This window comes from Macrobrachium nipponense, chromosome 14 (genome assembly GCF_015104395.2).
Source record: "Macrobrachium nipponense isolate FS-2020 chromosome 14, ASM1510439v2, whole genome shotgun sequence".
NCBI lineage: Eukaryota > Metazoa > Arthropoda > Malacostraca > Decapoda > Palaemonidae > Macrobrachium > Macrobrachium nipponense.
Window position 1 is genome coordinate 26,439,341 of NC_087207.1, and position 23,606 is coordinate 26,462,946.

The 23,606-nt window shown below is 36.6% G+C and overlaps 1 protein-coding gene across 12 annotated transcripts in view; it reads right to left on the reverse strand.

Annotated features, from left to right (window-relative positions):
* The window catches only part of LOC135226425 (protein NDRG3-like), a 392,774-nt gene that overhangs the window by 164,823 nt on the left and 204,345 nt on the right, over positions 1 to 23,606 (reverse strand). The gene's annotated exons all lie outside the window — the stretch shown is intronic.

The window sequence follows — 23,606 nt, forward strand, 5'->3', positions numbered from 1 at the left end:
TCACTGGTAAACGTGATCAATGAATTAAGTCTAGACCGGTCTACTCTCTCAACTGGCTTTATGAGACACAGAGAAAGGGAACAAAAAGACAATTCAATACTAATCCAACCATTTAATTAGGCCAGTAACTCCTGATGATTTACTGGTTGGCGTGAGCACTGAATCACGTTCCTTCAAAGCGTAAGAAATCATTAGCTTCTTCAGACTGAGGAGGCATAAGTCACCGGTCTGGATTCTCCTAACCGTCTTTATGGGATAAATAAATAAATAAATAAAATAAAATAATTTAAAAGGGAACACAAAAATCGATTCAGAAGTAACCCAGTCATTTCATAAGGGCAGAGAGTGATTCCTGAAGATTTTCTGGTTACCGTGAGCACTGAAGCACGTTCCTGCAAAGTAATCCTTAAGAAATCGCTTAAGAAATCATTAGCTTCTTCAAACTGAAGCCTAAGTCACCAGGTTAGATCCTCCTGGCCAACTTTGTGGGACACACACACACACACACAAAAAAAAAACCAACTATTTAATTAGGGCAGTGTATAATTCTTCAAGAATCACAGCCTAGCGTGATCACTGAGAATCACGTTCCTTCAAATGATTCCTCATCAGTTTCTCCATACTGAGGTAAAATTCACCAGCAAGACCCTCCTCCCGTAGGCCGGAAACAAACAGAGAAAACTAAAAGATCAATTCGAAACCAACCCAACCGTTCAGGATACGCCATCCACTCCCACAGTTCGCAGTATTAAATCCTACAATCCTAACAGAATAATGCAATCGCCGCCAACTCGAAGTGATCATTTCACACCCGTGAGACCAGCCAGCCACATAGGAAGGAGGAAGACCAGCCCATCCCTTGAGCGTGAGAGAGAGCTGTAGTAATACGATCCAGTTACAGCCAGTACAGACTGCATTTACAAGCTGAAACCCGTCCTCCCATGGTCATGCACTCATATCATACCCGGCGTTCATGAGCGTCTTGTGCACGACTAGGGACAAAGACAGGGGGGATGGGGGTAAATTTTGCACGAAGACGTGCGGTTGGGCGGAGGCAGACAGACGCCAAATTTGGGTATGAAGAGGGGCAGGGATGAGGATGAGGGGGAGGAGGAGGAGGAGGAGGAGAACATGCCCTCTTCATTCGGGGCAAACTCGGGCATAACTATTCGCTCAATGAGAACATGTACTCGGTTTATCAGACGTCGGGGTTTCTGAGGAGTGACTGGGCATTGTGATGGCCAATGAAGGGATCTGTGGGTATGATTCGGGCATTAATGTAACATTTGCTGGTGCCATTAACAGCTTGATACATGACAGGACACACACACACACACACACACACACACACACACACATATATATATATATATATTATATATATATATATATATATATATATATATATAGTGTGCGCACTAAAATTACAAGATAACTAAAAAAGATATGAAACTACAATTTGAGAGAGAGAGAGAGAGAGAGAGAGAGAGAGAGAGAGAGAGAGAGGTTTCTCGATATATATATATATATATATATATATATATATATGTGTGTGTGTGTGTGTGTGCGTGTGTGTGTGTGTGTGTGTGCACATGAAATCACGAAGCAGCTGAGGTAAGAGCATTTAAATCTAGAAATAATTCACCAAGGATATGAAACATGATACAATCTCAGAGAGAGAGAAAGGAGAGAGAGAGAGAGAGAGAGAGAGAGAGAGAGAGAGAGAGAGGGTTTCTTGGAAAAACAAGACGTTCGACGAAGCCTTCTCATTTCGCGCACATTCATAATTGAATATTTTGAGTCGGAGAGAATTTTCAAAGCATGCCACGCCCCCCCCACCAACTCTCCCTTTTCCAAGAATCTCCCTCATAACATTTGGTTGTAATAACCTAGATTACAACTCCGGTGGCTTAAGACAACGAACCTGCTTTCAAATAAACAGTACAAGTTTACGCAGAAGGAGGAGAGGAGGAGAGCTGCATTGCAACTGCAAGATGTTGCATGGCAGGCAATGTCTTGCAACGTTGCACTTATGCCACGGAAAGGATTAGAATGGCAAATTAGCGTCAGGAATTTGCAACAAACATTTTACCACGAGGTAAAAATTAAGATGATATGACATATGATTAAGAAATTTTTTCTTAACAATTATAAAATGAAATAAGGTTGAGTACCCACCAGATACTACATAACTATAGAAAAACAAGTAACAAAATAAACATAACTGGTGACGTTATAAGTAACTCGATTTGGGTAGACTGAACAATGACTGGCACAGATTCAACTGCCAAAAAACTAACTTAAAAAACAAGCACCTGTTGAAACACAATAAAAAAAAATTAAACGGAATAAATTGTTTAACAGAATCAAGTTAAATCAGAATCAACCACCAAAAAACCATTTTTAAATTTAAACAACTGTTGAAAGAAAGTCAACCACACAAAAGCCAACTTTATAAGGAAGCAATTGTTTGAACAGAATCAACCTTCCCAAAAAAACCAACAGCAAACACAAGCAATTGTTTACACAGAATCAAAGTTAAAATTTTGGTGGTTAATTGTGTTCAAGCAGTTGTTTACATTTAAAGTTGGTTTTGTGCTGTTTGATTCCGCTAAAACAATTGCTTACGTTTAAAAGTTAGTATTTTGGTGGTTAATTGTGTTCAAGCAGTTGTTTAGGCAGAATCAACCACCACAAAACCAACCTTAAATGTATACAACTGCTTGGATACAATTAACCACCAAAATACAAACTTTTAAACGCAAGCAATAGTTTGCACATGATCAACCAACACACACACACACACACACACACACACACACACACACACACATATATATATATATATATATATATATATATATATATATATATATATATATAAAGACGTCAATTGCAATGCACCCAATGATTAAGTGGGTGTTGATTGTTCCGACTCATTCAACTGGAAAATGATAGGGGAGCCTCAGGACATTAATATGAAAATCAAAGACCAGAAATTTAATTTATCGCTTCGTAAAGAACAGTCAGGCAAAGTTGTAAAGTGTGTGTGTGTGTGTGTGTGTGTGTGTGTGTGTGTGTTTACGAATACACAACTTCCACAAGAAGCTTTTTCTCAGGGGAAGACTTTCGTCGAAAAACCTGATAATATTTTCTATTTATATAAAAAAATAAATAAAGAGCAGTGGTTAGCAACACACAAATATAACCAGTTTAAACGGATATTTATGCGGTCAAACTTCCCTCCAGAATAAAGAAGCGAGAGAATTACTAGTACATCTAAAAGACACCTCATGTCGAAGTTATTTCAAAACAAGAATAATCTTCCGAGAAAAGTGCTAAATAACGCTGAGCAAAAAAACAGACCATTTTATACAAGGGCAGAACACCCAAAACAATTTAAGAGATTCCACACAATATCAACAGCCAAACCTTACAAACAATTCCTTACAATGGCAGTCTGGAGAGAAGACATGCAACGCCATACAATAACAACAAACAATAATTTCCTTCAATAACAACAAGAAAAACAATATATTCTAGTCAGAAGCACCAAGAACCTATACAAACCAATCCAATATAACAATATTAAGAGCAATTCAACGTAATTGTTATTATTATTATTATTATTATTATTATTATTATTATTATTATTATTATTATTGGAGAAACAAATCCACAGTTATGTAAATGTACATATACTTAAAGACAAAACTGTAAGGATATCTTTTGGGAATCTGGAATCTGTTCGGATTCCCTTTTCAATTGTGCTGCTTCGTTTTGTGGTTTAATCTTTAAATAATATGTACAATCACATAACTGTGGTTCTGTTTCTCCATTTTAAGACTCGTGCTATTATTATTATTATTATTATTATTTTATATTATTATTATTATTATTATTATTATTATTATTATTATTATTATTATTCAGGAGATGAACCCTATTCATAAGGAACAAGCCCAACACAAGGGCTTGAAATTCAAGCTTCCAAACCATATGGTGTTCATTCGAAAGAAGCAACAGAAGGTAGTGGGAAATACTACAGAAAGAGACCAGTTAATAGAAAAATAGATAAATAAACAAATAATAAATAAATAAATAAACATTTAAGTAAAATATAAAAATACAAGTCGAACTCCATTAGGGTAGTAAAGCAACGCATCTCCGCTCGGACTTCCGAAGCTCCAATTGGACGACATCCTCTGGGAGGCAGTTCGAACAGAAGAAGAAGAAGAAGAAGAAGAAGAAGAAGTTGCACCTTAAGATTCGGAGCACGCCCGTCGATTAAAACGAGCGACCGGTAACTTCCCCTTTCCTAACCTTGATTTCACCCACCCGGAGTCAGTTTCTTGTATCAGCTGTTCACTCTCAGGAGACTCTGAGACTCTGCCGAGGGCTCAGTGGAATGGAGGGAGGGCCACGGAAGATGGGACAGGTGGGGCCAATAGACATAAATTAGGGGGACGAGTTCAGACTCGCTAACTGGATTAACGGGGAAGGAGGTAGGATACTGGTATCGAGAATCCTGCACAGCTCAGGTGTCAAAAAGGAAGGAGGCTTTAGATACAGTATCATTATTCTATGCATACACAAAGATATGTACGTAGAATCTACTGGTCATTTTTACTAGATACACATGCAATTGTTATAACCACAATGCCCTCTTACTTCTTGAACTCTTTGCTCTTTTTTGGATACGCTTGTCACTACCAAGGTCTAATTTTAGACCTTAGTCACTACAAAGCAAAGAATTTAAAATGTTAAGAGGGCATTGTGGCTGTTGCAATTTCATACACAAAGATATACATATATACATACATATATGCACACTTAAGTACATAAACACTTGAGCCTGAATTCAAAGAACAACTTGTACATTAATCATACATACATCAATATATACATATGTGTATGTAGGTATACAAGCATAAATATAGGAGCAATAAATTCAGACACTGCTCACATTTCCTGAATATTACCCTCTTGAATTAAAACCCAAATTACCTATAAAACTACAGAAATAAAGAAAAACTATCATCATTAGCATTCAATAGGGTTTCACATTTAAAAGTCCGAAAACCTCTAAATTACAGGAATAGGAAGTATATAATCAGTAAGATTCAGACGAACTTTCAATGTAAAAAATGTCTAAAAAAAAGGATAAAAACTTTTATAACTGCGAAAAAGTCTCATCATTTCGTCGACTGAAAAAAAAAAAAAAATTCCAGTTCAAGCTCAATCGATCTCTAAAGGTTAAAACAGTTAAAAACAAACGTCAACATTGACGTCATGACATCAGTCATTTGGTCACTTGAGAACCTTAGCCGTTTCTGATCGTTTTCAAAATCCTAAAAGGCAAAAGGGAAATCAAAGGGCATAAATGCTCGTGTGAAATGAAGGAGGTTATGAAGGAAGGAAGGAAGGAAGTTATCCTCCGAGTCAAAAAAAGTTTCATAGCTCAAAGGTTAAAATAAAGAAATTGTATTCACACTTTCAAAAAAGGACAAGGAGGAAGGAGAAAGGACTCCTCTCTGTACTTAGCATTCCTTAAACCGCCTGGTTTATTTGTTTGTTTGTTTGTATGGTGTTTTGACGTTGCATGGAACCAGTGGTTATTCAGCAACGGGACCAACGGCTTGACGTGACTTCCGAACCACGTCGAGAGTGAACTTCTATCACCAGAAATACACATCTCTGACCCGTCAATGGAATGTCCAAGAATCGAACTCGTGGCCACCGAGGTGGCACGCCAACACCATACCGACCACGCCACTGAGGAGCTTTCAAACCGCCTGGTGAGGTAAGGACACTTCCAGTTGCATGCAAAACGACCGTTGCTTCTCTTTCGTTCAGACGTCTGGATTGTTCCAGGAAAATACTGGAACCACAATTCACTTTACATATATATATATATATATATATATATATATATATATATATATATATATATATATATATATATATATTGTCAATGTTATCGTGACCTCAGATGACGACAATAGCCATTAACAGGGGAGCTCCACCCACTATAAGCTCATTAATTTATTATACTTATTAGCATACATTACCCAACAGGATTCTCAAGGACACAAAGACAAGGAATGTCACGTCTGTGTGATTACAACGCACCTGAACACGGGGATAAAAACCGCTGAGCAATGAAAAGCTGCCCGTTGGGAGTTTCTTTTTTCATATTTTTAATATTTCATATTTCTGCAATGATTATGTTCGTCTAAAAACACTGACAGTCCCAGAACGGCTTCCTTCCGTGTAAGGTTGCATTAACCATCATCAACAATTTCCTCTTTTTTTTTTTTTTTTTTTTTTTTATTTTTTTTTTTTTTTTTTTTTTTTTTTTTTTTTTTTTTTTAAACAAAAGGTTTACAATAATAACTATAATTTGGATTCATTTATGAAAAATTTATTATCGGCTTTCCAGAAAGTGTAGATGACAAAAATGTTAATGTTACACGTACATAGGCTTCAATTTATTTATACATAACGTTTAAAAGAATAATATAACTAGACATTCCGACCTAATTCTACCAATATTAATCAACAGCGCGCGCAGACTTGCACACATAAACACAAAAAATAACTATGCAACGATATACTGAATATTTTTACTTCTACTATACAAACAGTATATATAATGAGTGGATGTGTATGTTCATGTGTCCAAGAAAAAAAACCTTTCGATTATACGAGTCATGAAGTCAGGGCATCTGTTGCAATGGGCCTTATACACAACACGCTATTTAAATCCATAAGCTGTCTATTCACACATGCAACAGATTTATTATTATTATTATTATTATTATTATTATTATTATTATTATTATTATTACTATTATTATTATTATATTATTATTGAGAAAAAAATACGAGGATATTTAAATACATGAGCTAACCATTCACACACGCAACAGATTATTATTATTATTTTTATTATTATTATTATTATTCAGAAGAACACGAGGTTATTTGAATATGGTAGCTAAACATTCACACATGCATCAGACTACTACTACTTACTACTACTACTACGATTATTATTATTATTATTATTATTCAGAAGAACACGAGGTTATTTGAATACGGTAGCTGAACATTCACACATGCATCAGACCACCACCACAACAATTACTACTACTACTACTACTACTACTACTACTACTCTACTACTACTACTACTACTACTACACTACTACTTACTTACTTACTTACTTACTTACCATTATTATTTATTATTATTATTATTATTATTATTCAGAGGATGAACCCTACTCAATAATGAAGCAAGCCCACCAAAGGGACCACTGACTTGAAATTCAAGCTTCCAAAGAATATGGAACTCATATGAAAGCAGTAACAGATGGTCCTGGAAGGGTCAAATAAGGTCTTGTAAGAGACAAACTTCGTTGTTGATAAAAGAACATCTACAACTTCCTCTGTATCTGCTGGAAGTTTCGTCATTGGTCATTATAACATCTTTTATCTTTATCTTGAATCCATTCTTAAATTCTTTTATAATTAAGACTATCGTCAGTAGCGACGCCTACTCAATATTCCCATATTCACACAGCGTAGATTTTTTTTTTTTAAAAACGGGAATCTAAAGTTTAATGACAAATAATTTTTAATGTATATTGATTTTCACCAGAAATCCCTTTTGTTTTTTCTATCACGATTTGCATACATTCATGAATATTTATTTTTGAAACGTTTTCAAGTTGAAATTCACATATTTATGACCACTGATTTTGTGAGCACAATTTTTTTAAAACTGGAACTCACACTACCCTGACTATTACTTCTAGATAAGTAATTCACTCTTTGATGACCTTTTAAGTTTGAGTGACGAAACCTTTCTAAATTGGAATTCACGTCATCACGATAGTTTGTGATTGGCAGTTTCTTTTATTTAATACTTAGAATTTCATTATCAGTTTTTGACGACGTGAAATGCTTTTTCAAAAGAGCTTCTAACTTTCATGATCGATGTTTTTCAAATGGAATTTGAAAAACATCGATCATGAAAGTGATGTTTTTCCAATAGATTGTAAAAATGCAAAACTATTTACAATGGCTGACGTACGTTTTCCAAATAAAATTCAAATTTTCATTACCTTTTATTTTGGGTGAAAAATTTTTTTCAAATAGAATTTTAAAATGCATAACTATTCAAATGGGTGACTCACGTTTTTCAAATGAAATTAAAATTTTCATTATCTTTTATTTTGGGTGAAAAATGTTTTTCAAATAGAATAAAAATGCATTAACTATTTACAGTGGGTGACGTACGTTTTCCAAATTAAATACAAATCTTCATCCCCTTTTATTTTGGATGAAAATTTTTTTTCAAATAGAATCTAAAAATACATAACTATTTACAATGGGTGACACATTTTCCAAATAAAATTCAAATTTTCATTACCTTTTATTTTGGGTGAAAAATGTTTTCAAATATAATTTTAAAATGCACAACTATGCACAATGGGCGACGTAAGTTTTTCAAATAAAATTCAAACCTTCATTACCTTTTAATATGGGTGAAGAAATTTTTTCAAATGGAATTTATAAAATCATTAACTATTTGCAATATGTTACGTACGTTTTTCAAATGAAATTCAAATCTTCATGACCTTTTATTTTGGGTAAAGAATGTTTTCAGCTGGAATTCCCATAGTCATGACTAATAATTTTGAATAATCAACACTTTTAACCTCGATTTGGTGACCAAGAATTCTCCAGCGAGAAAACTGAGCGGGATGAATGCTAAGTAGGACGTGTGTCCTTCTGGCACTGAGGATCTCTCAACAACTCCTCATTACCCTCTTGAGGACTTCGCTTCCAGCCTCAGCCACTCCAGAGCCTCAGAAAGCCGGGTACGAATGACTCATCTTGGGTTCGCGATGAGGTTCACCCTGGTTCAGTTCTGGGTCTCGATCTCAACAACAACAACAACAAAAAACTATATTCGTAAAGCATTAAAAAGAGATATATATATGACTTTCAATCCGGCGCAGTTCAAACATGGAATACTAAAATTACCTGTTTTCCATCTAGATCATTTTGACACCGGCAGCGTGTACTATAATTTGTAGGCACAGTAAGACAGAAAATAATCTTGATGCGCAAACATAGCCATTATGGACTAATTCATTACTCCAAGGCAATGAATCCTTTAAATCATACATCATGAGTAACCATGGTTAATTAACGTAGTCATATGTATAACATATATACATACATATAATATATAATATGATTTATATAATTATATATATATATATATATATTATATATATACTATATATATATATATATATATATATATATATATATATTATATATATATATATATATATATATATATATATATATGATATATATATTAAAAGAAAACTAACAACATTCTTTCGCTTAATTTCAAGATCATCTTCCACAGGAGGATAAAAAGCAAATATTTTACCATTATCATACAACATTCTATCAGTCACACGTTAAAATAGGGGTTCTTTCCTTTGTTTATATACCTTCATATATATATATATATCTATATGCTTGTATTCATTGGGGTAAATTAAGGACTTCAAAAAAAATGGACATGAACACAACTAATGAAAATAATTTACAATGCCATACTAAGCTGAGATCTGGGTGTACCATTAACCTCCAGCAGATGTAGTATACATTCCCTGAGTGCATATGATAGTAGCCATACGCAATGTGAAAACTAAAGGATGGTACCTCCACGGCGAGACGAGGATTACCTCGTCGAGGTCAGGCGTTATTGATTATGAAGGTAAATATATGGTTTGCCTCAAGCCTGGAAAAATGGGACAGAGAAAAAGTAGCGGTACTGAAACACTGCGCCAAATTTTGGAGGTCTGGCGCAACAAGCGGTGATGGGTCAGCATTTGAAAATATTGGAAAAGATGCCGTTCGTAAACTTATGATTGATTTAAACGAATTGTATAATATGTCTTTTCAATGTTCATGCCATAACATTTCAACACCTCCTCTCTCCTCTCCTCCTCTCACTCCTCTCCTCTATCTCTCGCTTCTCTCTCTATCTCTCTCTTCTCCTCCTCTTCTTCCTTCGCTTCCTTCGCTTCTTTATTCTAGGCTTTCTTGGCTTCTTCATCTACATTAGCGGATACAATCCATAAAAGTCGATCGAAACAATGGAGAGAGAGAGAGAGAGAGAGAGAGAGAGAGTCTTAACAAAAACCGTACGGATACCCTGGATAATTATTAACTCTGACAGCATCCCCGCCTGTACATCACTGATCTATTCTCTCTCTCTCTCTCTCTCTCTCTCTCTCTCTCTCTCTCTCTCTCTCTCTCTCTGTGGATTCAATCAGAATAATAATGAGATGATCTTTAAGACGACTCTGCGATCAAGTGAGATTTCTCATTATTATTGCAACTGCAACCATTACGTTTAATAAAATAATAATAATAATAATAATAATAATAATAATAATAATATTGAAGGTCCACAATTAATATTCAATAATGGATTGTGATTATTTATACAACGCTTGAATAAATAATTACAATATATTGCTGACAATCACTGTGGACCTTCAACTCTAATCAATCTCGACATTGAGAAAATACGTGTCTATATAATAATAATGTTATCGACATGTTTCGACCATTTCCATGGCCATCTTCGACACGTTGCATGGGACATCCCGAAGATGGCCATGGAAATGGTAGAAACATGTCGACTTTAGAGAAATACCCGACTCATAAAAGAGCAAAACGAATAATAATAATAATAATAATAGTAATAGTCGTAGATTAGTAGTAGTAGTTACTTAAGTAGTAGTAGTAGTTAGTAGTATGTAGTGGTTTCTTTTTCAAATGAACTATAAATTACATCGCCAAACAATTAAGACGACGTCCTATATAAATTTGGGAAAGCGTTTTAAAAAAGGGGGCTGTGTTTAAAAAACAAACAAAAACAAAAAAAATCATCATTCAATCCGTAGTCTTTTAGAACAAGAACTTTCCTTATATATATATTATATTCTGATTTATATATATATATAGTATATAATATAGATATTAATAGTAAATATATAATAATATAATATAAAACTTTCCTTTCCTTAAATGAGAAAGTTTAAACCACTGACATTGCCCTTTCTACAATATCTGTATATATTAATACTTCACAAAGTGATGAATCCGACGGAATTCTTTGAACGGGATTTGTTGTGTGTTCATCATCTTGATGACTGATGAATCCGACGATCGTTGTAGTTAAGTGTCGGGTGCAAAGAGCTGAATAGGTCGAGACATTGTAAAAAGGTCAGGCTAGTTTCAGAGAAGAATAAATTACCATCTACCAGTTTTTCAACCAATACTGCCTTACATAATGACGGGGTGTGGAGGGAGAGAGAGAGAGAGAGAGAGAGAAGAGAATACGACAAATATCTGAATAGACTAAGAAATTATTTTTTTTAAGTGGTCATAAATCACTTCCTTTCTCCTCGGGTTCGATCCCTGGCCTACAAGTACGGGGGGGTTGGGGAGGCAGTACCACTTGACCACGAGGACGAGAAGAGAGAGAGGACAGGAGAGAGAGAGGAGAGAGATGAGAGAGAGGAGAGAAGAGTTGTTTTATAATGTACTTTTCCGGGTCGCAACAATCTTTGTGTCCACCCGGACAGTGTCTTACAAGTCAACGTATGACTGGTTTTCTTAAAATATCTAGATCATTCGTTAATATTCAGCAACTGTCTCTCTCTCTCTCTCTCTCTCTCGCTCCTCTCTCTCTCTCTCTCTCTCTCTCTCTCTCCACAAAAATAAATCACGCACAAATAGATGAATACATAAATATGTTTCGAATGTCTCCTACATTCTATTCTGTGGATGCTTACCAAACGAGTTCACGCCTTAAATGCTATTTCTATAATAATAATAATAATAATAATAATAATAATAATAAATAATAATACTGATGAATAAAACTGGCAGAATTTAGCGAATTAATTCTTAGATATTATCTTTTCGTATTTTTCGTTATCACTCGCTTTTCTGGCTCAGAGAGTAATGAGAAAAATAGAAAAGATAACATATTAGATTTTCGAATTCGATGAATTCTGCTATTTTCATTCAACAGAATTTGTTGTTTTAAAAAGAGAGTTCTTCTTGCCAAAAATAAAAATAACTTAATAAGTAAAATACAAATGGCACTCCCATGACCGGAACCCTACGTCCTGTTAAAAAATTCATAATGCAATATCATTTGACAGCCATTCCAATTTACATTCAACATTAATCTAAAGGTTTTTCGAGCGCAATTAAAATTCCCCCCAACCCCCCCCCTACCCTCAACCCCCCACCACCATATTGTAATTCTCCCTCTCCTCAGATTTGGATTCAACCTGAATTTAATCAGAGAACAAATAAATAAATAAAATAAATCTGCTGATTCGTAAACCCACCCTTACAAAAAAAAAACAAAATGAAAACTCGTAAACGGTCCATGTACCAATCAAACTGCTGGGGAAGCTACCGGGTCTTAAATAGATCACCATCATTAGCAATGCAACGAACGAGATTGCAATGGATTGACACATGGGATCACTAGAATACCCCAAGTTTGACTCGATGCCCCTGCCCCCATTCCTCACCCAGAGAATGTTTAAGGCAACATGTCAATGTTTTAATCGTTCACGGAAAGAACTGCTGCATATCTTTAGGGAAGTCTTCCAAGGGAAGACTACTCCAATTTAGGAATCGTCCAAGGGATGACTACTTCCAATTTAGGAATCTTCCCAGGGAAGACTACTCCAATTTAGAATCTTCCCAGGGAAGACTACTCCAATTTAGAATCTTCCCAGGGAAGACTACTCCAATTTAGAATCTTCCCAGGGAAGACTACTCCAATTTAGAATTCCCAGGGAAGGACTAAGCTCCAATTTAGGAATCTTTCCAAGTGGGAAAGGGACTACGCCAACTTTAGGAATTTGAATTTCCCAGGGAAGACTACTCCAATTTAGGAATCTTCCCAGGGAAGACTACTCCAATTTAGAATCTTCCCAGGGAAGACTACTCCAATTTAGGAATCTTCCCAGGAAAGACTGATTCCACTTTAGAAAAGTCTTCCAAGGGAAGACTACCTCAACACTAGCCTGTTGACTCTGTCCATAAGGTTTTCCAGCTAAAGATTTGGGGAAAAAAAATACACACACACACAATTATCACCTACTGAAACCCCTGAACAAGCAGATTAGATTCCTCCCAAAACAAGGAAAATATTCAAAGAAAACACTTTTATCACCACACCAAGAAGATCTTACAATGAAAGACTCTCACCAAACCAAGGAAACCCTCCCACAGTAAGAACAATAACCACCAGGAAAATCTCACCATCAAGGAAGACTTTCTGAAACCGGCCCCCTCCCCCTCCCCCTCCCTCCTCCCGACCCCTGTTTTAATACCTGCTCTCTGAATGAGAATCATCCTTACGGGTCTGAGAAGGCCTAAAAGGTGGGCGGAGATATCTCCAGGTGGCGATGCTTTTCAAATGTCGGGGGAGGAGGAGGAGGAGGCCTATGATAACGAGGAGAAATGCGGATGAAGGCGGATTGAAATGGATCCGCTACTGGAGGAAACAGGACTCTCTTCTCCTCTCTCCCTCAACTCTCCTCTCTTCTGTTTCTCTCTCCATCTCTCTCTCTCTCTCTCTCTCTCTCTCTCTCCCCAGTGTCCTAGAACACGGATATTTTTAGTCGGCCGAACCGGTTCACCCCGTCCTTCCGTCATGACAGGAATGCCTATGCAAATGAGGTTATTTTTAAATTGAGAAACTCATTAATTCATAGCAAGGAGAGGAGAGAGAGAGAGAGGAGAGAGGAGAGAGAGAGAGAGAGAGAGAGAGAGAGAGAGAGAGAGAGAGCGTTAAAAATTAGGTATCAGTAGTTATCACTTTCCATACTTCTGATGTCGAAGAATGATACCAGGAATCAACCCCACCCGTCCGCCTCATAGAAACTTATTAATACTGTAAGCCATTGCAACCCGACCCTACCTTTTATCTATATATATAATAGATATAATAAATAGATATATAATATAATAGATAATATATATATATTCCGATAACTTTCCTGCAACACACTCGTCCTCCTATAACCACCTACGGGTACCTTGTTATCATGAATTTCCTCACTTTACCTTTACCTCAATAAATGCCAGCCAAGGCGACCCCGCCGCCGAAACGTCAGGGGAAGTGGAAAGTGTTTTAGGAAGCCAGACTATTTCCTCTATACGGACTTGCAGGAACACAACTTCCAAATACCAGCTGTAAGCTGATGATTAAGTTGTAAGAGGCACTGGGGAGGTCACGAGACTCATGGAGGAGGCTCCTCTTACAGAAGTTCAACGTCGTAGAAATAGGCAATGAAATTCCATTTACAAAATGTTTGCTTCCTTTTATGAGAAATATCTGGTATCCTATTATTCATTTTATTGTTTGTTGTTATTATTATTTTTACTTATTTTTATTTTTTTATTTATTTATTTATTTATTTAATTATTATTTATTTTTTTTTTTTTTGGCTCTATTCGAACAGTCATTCCTATTCGACTGGGGGGTATTTACAGGTTGTGGTTCGGGTTGCCATTACTATACCCCCATGCCCTACTTAGGAGGTAGGTCCCATCACTATTCTCACGATGTGGCGCTGTTTCCCAGGATGCAACCGCTCTTTCTGCCATGAGTACCTGGACTATTTCGACAATCTAGTTTTTCCATTTCCTTTTCAGGGGGGATCTTTGGGATTCGTGTATATTATTGATTGTTTATCATTATTGCTTATTTTTGTTTGTTTGTTCGTATGATGCCTTTTACGTTGCCATGGAACAGTGGTTATTCAGCAACGGGGAACCAAACGGCTTTACCCAATGTTTACGTGGACTTCCGAAACCACGTCGAGAGTGAACTTCTATCACCAAGAAAATACAGCAATCTCTCACTCCTCAATGGGAATGGCCGAGACAATCGAAACCCCCGCCCCGACCACCGAGGTGGGACGCTAATACCATACCAACCACGCCGCTGATTATTAGACGGGATAGTGCCTATTATTATTATTAAAGGTCTGTATCCTATCATTATTATTAGAAGGTGCTGCTAATCCTATTATCATATTTTATTATTATTATTAGAGAAAGTCTAAACTCCTATTATTATTAATGGGATTATTATCATATGTAGGAAAAGGACCTCATTTAAGCAAGTCATTTTGAGAGTGGTAGCCGCATCAGCTGTATCCAATGTATACCTTGGTTATCATTACATAGAGGAAAACCCCTACACAAACGGAATGCAGCTGATGCAAAATTCACTTTCTATATTATTATTATTATTATTATTTTTTTTTTTTTTGTTTTTTTTTTTTTTTTTGCTCTATCACAGTCCGTTCAATTCGACTGGGTGGTATTTATAGTGTGGGATTCCGTGGGTTGCATCCCTGCCTCCATTAGGAGTCCATCAACTTTTCTTACTATGTGTGCCGTTCTTTCTAGGATTCACACTCTTCCTGCATGAGGCCCGGAGGGCAAACCTCTTCAGCCTCTTAGTTTTTCCAGATTTCCTTTTCAGGGGATTCTTGGGATCGTGCCTAGTTGCTCCTATGATTAGGGTACGATTTCCACTGGCATATCCATATACCTTATATTTCTATTTGTTTTCAGATCTTGATACTTATTACCATTTTTTCCCCGCTCTTCTCTTCAACTCTGGATGTCCCATGGTATTGCGACATCAATGAGTGATACTTTCTTCTTGACTTTGTCAATCAACGTTCACGTCTTGGTCTGTTTGCACGTATCCACCTATCGCCGTTCTGATTACCATAGTTCCCAGAGGATCTTATTTGCCTGATCGTTTTCTTATCACTCCCTCAGGTTGGTGCTCGTACCGCACTTATTACTGCAAGGTAGCTGATGTCTTTCTTGCACAGCTCCTCCAGTGGAGGGGCTTTTGCCACTGAATCATGGCCTCTTTTTGTTACTGGTTCTGTGACAAGTGGCCGGGGCAATTGCACTTGCTATGTGGTTTTATGGTTTCATTTTTCGTATTGCACTTCCCTACATATTGGAGGAGAATGGTTATTTCCGTCTATCATACTTTGAACATATCTGGTTCTTAGGGCCTGATCTTGTGCCGCTGTTATCATTCCTTCAGTTTCCTTCTTTAGCTCTCCCTCTGTAGCCATTGCCAATTGTCATCGCTGGCTAGTTCTTTAGTCTGTCTCATGTATTGTCCGTGCATTGGTTTGTTGTGCGCCTGCAGTCCTCTGTCTTTCTCTCCTGTCTCTGTATATTTCTGGGTCTTCATCTACTTTTATTGTCCTTCTTCCCATGCACTCTTTAGCCACTCGTCTTCAACTGTTTTCAGATATTGCCCCATGCTCTGTTTTCGATGTTGACGCAGTCCTCTATACTTAGTATTCCTCTCCCTCCTTCCTTTCGTGTTATGTATATCTGTCCGTATTTGCTCTGGGTGTAGTGCTTTGTATTGTCAATTTGTTTCCTGGTTTTCTGATCTATGCTGCGGAGTTCTGCCTTCGTCCATCCACTATTCCTGCGCTGTATCTGATTACTGGCACTGCCCATGTGTTTTATGGCTTTTATCATATTTCCGGCGTTGAGTTTTGACTTGAGTATCGCCTTGAGTCTCTGCATATATTCTTTCCTGATCGTGTCCTTCATCTCTTGGTGTTTTATATCTCCTCCTTCCATTATTCCCAGGTATTTGTATCCTGTCTCATCTATGTGTTTGATGTTGCTCCCATCTGGTAGCTTTATCCCTTCAGTTCTCGTTACTTTGCCTTTTTGTATGTTGACTAAGGCGCATTTTTCTATTCCAAACTCCATCCTGATGTCTCCAGATACAATCCTTACAGTCTGGATTAGGTATCTATTTCCTTGATGCTCTTACCATACAGCTTGATGTCGTCCATGAACATCAGATGGTTGATTTTGTTGCCTCTTTTCTTGAGTTGGTACCCGGCATCCATCTTCTGTAGTACTTTTGTCATGGGAATCATGGCTACTACGAAGAGTAGTGGGGACAGTGAGTCGCCCTGGAAGATCCCTCTCCTGATATTAACCTCTGCTAGTCTTTTTCCAGAGCTGTAAGTATTGTATTCCAGTTGCGCATTGTATTTTTGAGGAAGCTGATGGTATTTTCCTCTGCCCCATATATTTTCAGGCATTCTATTAGCCATGTGTGTGGTATCCATGTCGAAGGCTTTCTTATAGTCTATCCATGCCATGCTTAGGTTGGTTTTCCTTCTCCTACTGTTCTTCATTACCATTTTGTCTATCAGAGCTGGTCTTTTGTGCCCCTACACTTCCTTCTGCAGCCTTTCTGTTGGTGGGGGATGGTGTTTGTCTCCTCTAGGTAGTTGTATAGCCTTTCACTGATGATACCTGTTAGTAACTTCCACATTATTGGTAGGGCAGGTGATAGGCCTGTAGTTACTGGCTATATTCCCTTACTCTTGTCTTTTTGTACTAAGGATGTTCTTCCTGTGTCATCCATTTGGGTGCTTGGTGATTTGAGATACAATGCTGGAGTTGTTCTGCTATTCGTGGTGTAGGCCTTGAAGTTTTTGAGCCAGTATCCATGGACTTCATTATTATTATTATTATTATTATTATTATTATTGTGTTCTAAGGAGTCCACAATAATAAAAAAGGTTTCAAGAGTTGGCGTATAATTCATAAACACTTTACAAAGCTATCGAACCCTTCCTAGAAGATGAACCCAGGGAAGGGTTCGAAAGCTTTATAAAATGTTTTTAAATTAAACACGAACTCTTAATATTTTTTTTATTATTGTGGACTCCTTAGAACATTATACTCTCGTGATAGAGGTTTTCCAAATTAGTATCATTATTGTTAATCAAAACAAAAAATCCTTTATAATGAGAGAGAGAGAGAGAGATACTTAAACACCACCGAATACCAGGCGAGTATCACAATGACAGATCAGAGATCTCCTGATGGACTCCAGGCGATGTTCCTTCTTTATTTAAAAAAAATCAGAGAGAGAGAGAGAGAGAGAGAGAGAGAGAGAGAGAGAGAGAGAGAGAGAGAGAGAGAGAGAGAAGCGAATTAAAGCAGCTCAAAGCGACTCAATTACTACTTCATGAAATGCAAAGGATTTATGACGCTCAAAAAACTGGTTTTCCCATTAAGTCGCAACGAATCTGAAAATGAGGCGAATGAATGACTGCCAAACTCGTCATACATTTTGGGTGGAGAGAGAGAGAGAGAGAGAGAGAGAGAGAGAGAGAGAGAGAGAGAGAGAGAGAGAGACTGACAAGATTAGTCATTCCATTTGGAGATAACGAATTTCGACACGTTCTAAAACAGCGATGTCGAATGACCCGTTATTCATTTATTTAATATTAAACTTCAAACAGGGCACGCTTTTTTTTCCCCATTCGCCATTGGTATTACTCTTATGGAAGATATGTTTAAATGAAAATTAAAGCTATTCTAATGATAATTTTAATTGTGACCTATTATTTCCTATTTTTCCGTAGGAATTCCTTCCTTAAATAGTCAAAGTTGATCAGAAGAGAGAGAGAGAGAGAGAGAGAGAGAGAGAGAGAGAGAGAGAGAGAGAGAGAGAGAGAGGTGGATAAAACTTAAAACTTACAAACTTTCTGAGTTTCCCTTAAATGAGAGAGAGAGAGAGAGAGAGAGAGAGAGAGAGAGAGAGAGAGAGAGAGAGAGAGAGAGAGGTGGATAAAACTTAAAACTTACAAACTTTCTGAGTTTCCCTTAAATGAGGAGAGAGAGAGAGAGAGAGAGAGAGAGAGAGCTAATAGGCCTCGCATAAATTCATTATCCTCAACCAGATACAGACGCTTTGTATAATCCAACATTTCCCTCCCTCGACGGGCGGTGACCCATTTACAAATCTACCCCCCAACCCCCCCGCCCCCCTTTTAAAAATTCTGTCTCAATCCGCTTATGATGGCTTTGAGTACATCCGCTTGCAACTGCCCAGCCAGACACAGGCGCTGAGGGGTTACAATTAGGCTTCCATTCAAATTCTAAACCAGAGTATTTTGATAGACATTCAAGGGACACCTGCAAGCTATATATAGATCGGTCCTAAATGAATAAGTAGAATTCTGGTGTTTATTATTATTATTATTATTATTATTATTATTATTATTATTATTATTATTATTATTATTATTATTATTATTAGCGAGTAAATGTGCCATGCTGTCGAACTTCTCATTTCCAGAGGTCTTTTACTTCACAGCACCGTTGGACTGTGGAACATATTGGACACTTTGCCGAAGAGGGCCGAAATACACGGAAAGCAATATCATAAAGCGAGGTGGCGTGGCTCTCCAAGACTCGGAATTACCGTCAAAGAAGACGGGAATTAAATCGCCTTTCCAAACAAGGAGACTTCGCGTCAACTTTCCGAATCCAGGGGGCGCCATATTTCGTCGGCATTGCCAGTATTTGCGGGTCTCGAACCAATACCATTTCCCCGATTCAATCAAGGACTGACAAACTTTTCATCGACTGTACGTAGTCTAGTTAAAAGTTTTTTTTTTTTTTTTTTTTTTTTTTTTTTTTTTTTTTTTTTTTTTTTTTAAAAGTTTTTTTTTTTTTTTTTTTTTTTTTTTTTTTTTTTTTTTTTTTTTTTTTTTTTTTTTTTTTTTTTTTTTTTTTTTTTTTTTTTTTTTCCTGTTTTTTTTGTTTTTTTGGGTTGGGGTGGGGAGGACCGAGGGGGGGTTGTCTAGGAGGAATGTCTTTTCAGCTTTCGAATTTATTTGTTCCCATTCAGCTGGGAACCAGTGGGAAGATTTAATTTTCTCGAAAGAAAAGTAAATGTTTTTTTTTTTTTTTTTTTTTTTTTTTCTCCCGGTTGTCACAAACGTCCACTGTGTAGGAAGAATGACAATTTACCTTTCAGTGATCTCTGTTTATTATGGTCCAGTGGAAACAAAAGACCTTGAAATCATCATAAAACCTAAAGGAGAAAACAGTGAATAACTCATTCGAATAAAAATAACTTTCTTTTATAATCTGACATATTCACCGCTTGTGCCACTAAAAATAATTGATAAAAAAAAATTATCACCAACGAAGATTAAAAGCAATTAGTCCCAAATTCACCTTTTACGCTTAAATGTATAAACACGATTAAAAAATCTTCAAGAGATAAAATACTTTTCGTGCTCACATTCAAATTAAGTCCATTCATTTTCTTTTCTTTGCCTTCGTAAACCACCTAACTTCACGACCATCTATCAGGCGAATCTAAGCTACGGGTTGTGTGTGTGTGTGTGTGTGTGTGTGTGTGTGTGTGTGTGTGTGTGTGTGTGTGTGTGTGTGTGTGTAGGAGTGCACTGACCTTAGCCAGCTGACTGAAAGGTCACAATACACTTTACTCTCGTGTATCGAGACAACTTCCGGAATTCGCCCCATCATTTATTCATTCACTTGACTGAACTGATATTTCGCTGCAAAGTTCAAGAAGACATTTCATCACTGTACAGAGGATGAGAATGTTCTAAGAGCTACTAGAGTCAAATGAGTACTGTATTTCAGAGAGCGTGAGCAGGGCTAAGTATACTTAAAACACATACCACATCCAGAGCGTTTTTGTTAATTTCACCTTTCGCTACATTTACAATAGCTGGTTCACTTAGGGTAGATTCTTGGATGAGTCCTATGGTTAAGAGACGTTAGTTTGGCGGCCACTGATTGGCTGGTACCGGGAGGTAGGCAGCTCCCCGCCAATCAGCGGCCGCCAAACAAACGTCTTGAAGGCACAGGGCTCACCCAAGAATCTACCTTAAGTGAACCAGCTATAGTGGCATTTTCCAACTGAAAGAAGAAGTGATCCGAGCTCCAGCTTACTCGGGACGTGCACAAGATTTTCCCTTCACTCATAAGTTGTAAGCATTATATTCCTAACTTAACGTAAATTAAAATGTGCTAAAACCTAAATAGAGCCTTGTTTCACCAACGAAAATTTTATTAGAAATAATTCTTCTGTACTGTTTATCATGCACATTATGTATTTTTTACATTTTTATTTAAAAAATCAAACATATCATATCCATAAATTCCTGTATCTTTAACTGAATGCAAAACACCTTTCTCAAACCTTTAAAGGCTCTTCCACAGACCTTTCCTATCCCCCAAATAGAACAACAACAACCACAAAGTCGTTAGTAGGCTTACTCCCTGAGTAAGCGAAAAATAATGAGAGGTCTGAGCGCTATTTATGAGAATATCAGTGACCCTGATAGTTGCAGCGCCACACAACTTGATGTCAGTCGGTCAATGTTATCTGTCTATCATCTGGACACTATATATATATCTATTCTGGAACGTCCAAAAACCATCCAGGCCAAAAACTTTCAGTTGGACAAATTTTAGACTTGGGATTGTCGGACCATAAAATAGGGAAGACTGTGGCCGTGGACTGAATATATTTGAATAACATCAATAACCCTACAAATTTATACTACTCGTGTGATAACAGACTCCCCGTTTTTTTTTTTTTTTTTTTTGTGTGCCATGTCCCTAGGTCATGTTATGTTACGTTTGGTTAGTCCAGACAAAGGTCCCTGGAACTTCTGGTGCTTGATCTTTTAGGTTAGGTTAGGTAAGGTTGGGTTGGGTTATGTTTTTGTGTAGTTGTTGTTGTTATTATCTTATTATCACTATTATTAGGAGTTTTACTATGAAGAGACAATGACGTGTTTATTTACTTACAGTTATCAACAATAATTAAATTATTATTATTATTATTATTATTAATTATTATTATTATTCTTATTATTATTATCATTATTATCACAGGAGTCCCACTAAGTAGAAACACATGAACGTTCTCTTCTTACCATTACTAACAATATTACATTATTATTATTATTATTATTATTATCATTATCATTATCATTATCATTATCATTATCATTATCATTATCATTATTATTATTATTATTATTAGTAGTAGTAGTAGTAGTAGTAGTAGTAGTAGTAGTAGTAGTAGTAGTATCGGGAGTCCGACTAAGTAGCAACGATGAATTTATTATTGTACTGCTACAAATAATAACTATTAAATTATTATTATTCAGAAGAAAAGTCCAATTATGACACAATGAACGTCTTCACTGCGCTTAATTCTGGCTTCCAGAGGCTAACAGAACTTGGGGGCTAAACCTATAACTGATATTTGGAAACCCTCCGCCTAGAGAGAGAGAGAGAGAGAGAGAGAGAGAGAGAGAGAGAGAGAGAGAGAGAGAGAGAGAGAGAGAGAGAGCATCATTTCCAAATTCTAAGATAATCTCCCATTTATTTTCTTCAGTAAGAGTTTCTTCAGTCGGATTCATTGTCTGTCCAAAGATGGATTCGGAATTTTTCCTTGTCCCGTATATATTTCTCTCTTACTCCTTTCTTCTCTCTTTCTCCTTTCTTCTCTTTTTGTTCTTTCTACTCTCTTTCTCCTTTCTGTCCTTCTTCAAAAGGAATTTGTTTTCTTTCCTTTATTCCTCTTTCCTTCTTGAAAAGGATTTATTTTTTCTAATCCGATCCTTTCTTTCTCGATAAGGATTAAAACACTTTCCTTTTCTCGTACATTTTCCTTCTGACAAAATATCAATTCCATTCATTCTCTTTTCCTACTTCCTTTACTTCTTCTCCTTAAGGATTCATTTTCTTCGTCTTCCATGTTTGTCCTTCTTCCAATAGGCTCCTTTTCTTTCCTTGTCCTGGACGATAAGCTTTCTTTAACAGCTTTCTTTCCCTCTCGCACACCATTCGTCATTTTACTCCTGTCTCTTCTGACAGATCTACGGGCTGCTCTGAGAGCAAGAGCCCGTGCTGGCATAATGCCAGCTTAATCTCAAACAACATCACAAAAGATTCACTTTTTTTTCACTTCCTCTCATTTCTCCTTTGCTTTACTACTACTCCCATAGACGCTGTTAATAATTCAACAGATTAGGACGGAAATAATAATAAAAAAATTAATAAGAAGATGAAATACTTTAGCAATACATGAAGAATTAACGGTCCACGAAACTGACAGGAACATAAATATTTAAAATCCTTCTGTAATCTTTAACAAAAGAGATAAGTTATATTAAAAAAAACTGTCAACTGTCCTTACAATTAACAATGGACATTTACATATTCGATAAAAAACTATTATAAAAAAGGTCCACGAAGAAGACACGAATGTCAACATAAGTCCACCCCGGACCCCAAAAAAATAAATAAATAAATATATGTCAAAAGAAAACCAGAGATCAAAACCTATCCCTGCTCAACACCTGCCACTCACATAACGAAAGAAAAAAAAAAATAAATGAAACAAAATAAATAAATAAATATAAATATCCCAGAAAAAACAAAGAGATGACAAAAATATCCCAGCAGAACCCCGCCACTCACATAAAAAGAAAGAAAGAAAGAAAGAAAGAAAGAAAAGTGTACGCATAGAGGGCAAAAGGCTTCTCAGGTTTTTCGGGGCTCACAATGGATGACGGAGAATATAATCTGAACACTCCACT